The following is a 4,727-nucleotide window of genomic DNA, read 5'->3' as shown; positions in this document are numbered from 1 at the left end:
GCATTTGTGCCGAGCGGAGGTATTGGCGGACTTAGTCAGCGGACTACTAGCCACACGACGCGCTGTGTGATAGGCGCCTCGTGAGACCAGGGAAGCCTGGTATACGAGTGCGTCGACGAAAAAGTCGTCAACCTTCGCGTCCACCTTGAACTGTAGAAGTAATGCCCCTGGCCCATATGTCCGCGTCTCGGCATTTTGTTTATGTCAATGGCTGTTCAAAAACTGAAGAATAATTTTTCCAGATTCAAGTGTCGATTAGTTTTAAATTGGTTGGGGTTGCTTTAGTACGCGGTATGCGATGGAATGCCGTATTTATTGGAAGAATGCCCAACTTCCCTCACTGCTGCAACAAGGCCGAGCAATTATTACTCTTTAGGCGCGTCTCTGATGAGGATTCAGACTATCATTACGTGCATTAGTAATCAACGGTTATTTAGTGCTACTCTACGTCCCGTATGATTTCTGTAATTCCTTACGTGCGTGGGTGGTTTGTACTGGGACAAGCTTCATTAACATCAAATATCAATTAAAACAAATCATGCAATTCATATATAACACAACATAGGGTTTGATGCATGTTAGGCTTTCGAAAGAGATCATTGTTGCAAGCATATTCATTGAAATCTCCATAACCCAAATACATTCTTACAAAAGGAACTTCATGACCATACATAACGCCTTTCTTGTACAAAATATTTTTTTTTTTATTTTTGTCGTCTTCTATCGATAATCCACCGGCATCAATCCTTGTACACAAAAATCATCCCACCTCCTTCACTTCTCCTGATCATTGGGCACCGCCTGAATGACATTAAGCTCCACATTATCTTTCATCCCCAAGAATTCAAAATCTGCAACATTCCTACCATTCTCAATAGGCTCAATGTCATTGCTCATCGAACGCCAAGGTGAAAGCAGGGCCCTAAGGAAAATCTCACTCAACTGGTCCCATCTTGGCTCACCGACGTAGTAGTACGCCTTCGCAAATGGATTTGCCTACGAACCAAAAAATTCCAACAAACAAAAACTATTGGTTACATAAAAAAATACTACCAAGCCGGATTCAGGAATAATTTACCCAAATGATATCCTTCCAATAATGTCTCCGTCCCGACATCCAGTTCGTTTCCTTATTTCATGCGATGTGGGGTTCCTCCAGCAACATTGCAAATGTATCGTGGCGCAGCCGAAGCAGGTTCAACCTCTTTCCGAAGAAGTCCATGGACATGATCTCCCGACGAACTTGTTAACGACATCGCCAGCACTCTGCAAAGACTCGTTCTCCAGGTGCATGCGGGTGCATGGGGTCCGAATGGGTAATCCCCCTCATACTGTCGTAATACAGGCTGTCGCAGAAAAGTTGGTCCACTTTCTTAGTCCATGTCCGAGTGTAAAGATACCTCCTCTGTGCAATTGGAACTCTCCATCTCGGCATGGCTGAATAAGGTTTACCGTTTGCCGGTGGAGGAAAAAACGTCTGTGTTTGGGGCTAGTGTTAAGGAAGGAAGGAAAGGGCGGGTGTTTTGGGTAAGGGTTGCGGAGGAGACTAATGGACGGCTACATGAGGGCGGTGACCAGGTACATAAAAAACACCTCATTTGTGTCCGTTTTCATTCAGGTTATAATTGCTTCGTTCACTTTCAATGCCAACTGTCACAAAATAAGCTCAATTGGCGGTGGTAATCAACAACAGTGATGTATGTTTTTATTTTTTTGTTTGGGTATTATTGGTTGTTTCTCCACTGCAACAAGTAGCCGTTTTGGCAGCCTTACCTATACGTACATTAGGATATCACATAAGCTCATTTGGAGGTGGAAAAAAACAAGAGTGTTGTCTGTTTTTGCTTTAGTTTTCATGTATTTTTGCTGCTTTCACCACTCCAACAAGCAGTCGTTTTGGCAGCCTTATGTATACATACCTTAAGGTATTACAGCACTGTGTGAACGACGTGATACGTATACCAATTCACCTCACTACCACCAGCAACAACTACGTTGGGAAGAAAAAAGTTTGCAGTCTTACACACACGTATATAGAAATAATTTTTAACAGTATAATAAAGGCCAAAAATATTATAATGTTGAAATGACATTCAATTAAATAATTACAATTAAGGGGACAAATGTCCACCCATTTTACAATTGCGTCTGATGCGTTGACGCCAACTTCTCCTTATTACCTTGCCCACAGTTTGCACTATCTCAATTTGCTCCTCATTTTCATCGCCACCGAACTGACCGTTCGATGACCAGTTCGCCGACAAGAAAAACTCATTTCATCACTTATAAGGAAATTGACATGCGATCGATTATACGTCTCTAGCTTAATTCTCTTTCATCTCCCCCCTTTACGATCCATTGGCAAGATTAGTAGTACCTTTGATCGTACTGCTGAAACCAATTCTCCCAAACTGAACTTGTAATGAAGTTTCAAGATGTTTGGGTGAATATGTTTCCATGGACATACTATCATGCACGTTTGGCGACAGATTGAATGAGATAGTGGTATATCCACCAAGGATCGCATGAGATAGTGGTATATCCACTAACGATTCCATGAGATAGTGGTATATCCACCATAGACATCTTCATTATGTCGCCTAGGTCACCTTCGGGAATATCATTGGACCTATGTTAGGCTTCTTGATATAATACATTTCCGTCACGAGGGTCGTACACAAAGCGTATACCCATTTGCATGAGAAAAAAGACTTGTGAACCCCAACAAGAAATATTTATACAAATGATCCGAAGAAAAGTTGTGTCAACGGAAGTAAAATACAAAGTTTCATTGTGAATGTGAAGTGAGAAGTGAAAGCCTCATGCGCTGAATTTATAAAGGTTGGGTGGTGATTTTTTTATAGGTTTTGTAGTAAAATTTACAGTGATGGGTCTCATTGAGTGACCCATTGCTTGCTGGGCACAACCTTAAAAGAAAGGCTAGTCGCGGCTGCCTTTACACAAAGCCTGATGCACCAGTCTTTAATTTGGCTTGTTGCGTACAAGCCAAAAGCTCTGGCATGCGGACAGCCTTAAGATTAAGGCTAATCACTGTACAATATCCAGTTTCCGAAAGCAACTAAAGTGCAAGAGAGTTCATATAAAAAACTGAATGAAGCCATGGTTTGCATTTTGTTTTTGTGTTCTGTTATAGAGCTAAAGAAGCAGACGAAGTGTGCTTAAATATTCAAGTTCTACCAACAAACTCTCTAACAAATTATCAAGCGCCAGCTCATACGACGTGGCCCAATCATATGAAGAATAAATGATGTGTAGTTCGACTGTACAAATAACCAACAAAATGAAGTAAAATGTGAATGCGCCTATATTATACAAACCACGATCTGTTTTTCTTCTTTTCATTCTATCCTCGATCCATAAGATCTGCAACAACACCAGCTCCAGCAACAGAGTAATCTGCTGATGTTTGTGAAGCAATAGCAGCAAGTAGATGGTTAGAAGCCTCACGTCCAAAAGCCGCGTATGCCTTCATGTGTCAAGCAATGTGACCGTTGAAAGCCATTTTTAGTTAATTTTTAAAAAAAAAATTACCACCTCAAAACTAATAAAAAAGACGTATAAGAGTCATTTATGTCTCTGTATGCAACGCATCAGATCAGCACCTTCGACAAATGCGTTTTTTTTCAGTTGAAAACTGGCATCTTTGTGATGACCCTTCCAGCAAACATTGCCTGTAAGACTGGAGCAAATACTTTCCATACATCATCAGAAAAAAACCACATATGATTTTAAACAAAGTATAAAATGGAATAGATGTTCACAAGTATTTCATACAAACAAAACATTAAAAACTTATTCCAGTACAGATCATAGAAAATGTTTTCCCTTCCCTTACGACAAGACCAAAAAAATAAAACATTGAACAACAAGACAACCACCACCGAACGCTTGATCCACCCAGGCTTATGATTAACTTTCGTCCTCACTTGTCACCAAATCAATCACATCCAGCTCAATCCTTGGTTTCTTCCCCAAAAAGACAACATCTGGTTCTTTATCGCTGGGCTCGTACTCATCAATCTCCATGGAAGTTGTCTGCAAAGGGGTAAGCGCAGGCCCACGAAAAATTTTCTCCAACTGCTCCCATTTCGGCTCCCCGAAATAGAAGTATGCCTTAGCGAAAGGCTGGTCCTGTACATGGACGTATTTATAGTAAAATACGATGATATGTAAATACATCATGCGAACAAAATAAGCATTGCTAAAACCATACCTGTATGAGCCCCCTCCACTCGATCATACCGCTGGTCATCCTGTTGCTTTGTTGGTTCCATGTGATGCCTAGTTCTTCGAGCTCCTTTTTAAACGTCTCGTATCGCAGACGCAACAAGCTCAGTCTGTCTCGGAAGAAATCCAAATTCCATAACGCCCCGCAAACTCCCTGATGGCCTGGGCAGCGGTGCACAACGAGCCATAATCCGGGTTAGAAGGGTCGGTGTGGTTTCTGCCCATAAGAGCGTGATAATACAAATAGTTACAGAATGAGTCGTCTACCGTTTTGGTCCATGTTGGAGTATAAAAGTACCTGCTCTGTTATTATTACTCCTAGAATCCTTTGATACACAATCGATTCTCCTGACGTTCGACTATCCAAAAATACGCTAACGAGCACCGCCAGTGTTAGTGTCCAAAAATACGTCTTCGTTCCATCTTATGTTAGTGTCCTGAAGCAGCTTCCCGAAAGTATCATATCGCAAACGCAGAAG

Source organism: Sesamum indicum, linkage group LG6 (genome assembly GCF_000512975.1).
Source record: "Sesamum indicum cultivar Zhongzhi No. 13 linkage group LG6, S_indicum_v1.0, whole genome shotgun sequence".
Lineage (NCBI taxonomy): Eukaryota > Viridiplantae > Streptophyta > Magnoliopsida > Lamiales > Pedaliaceae > Sesamum > Sesamum indicum.
This window is presented reverse-complemented; position numbering follows the sequence as displayed.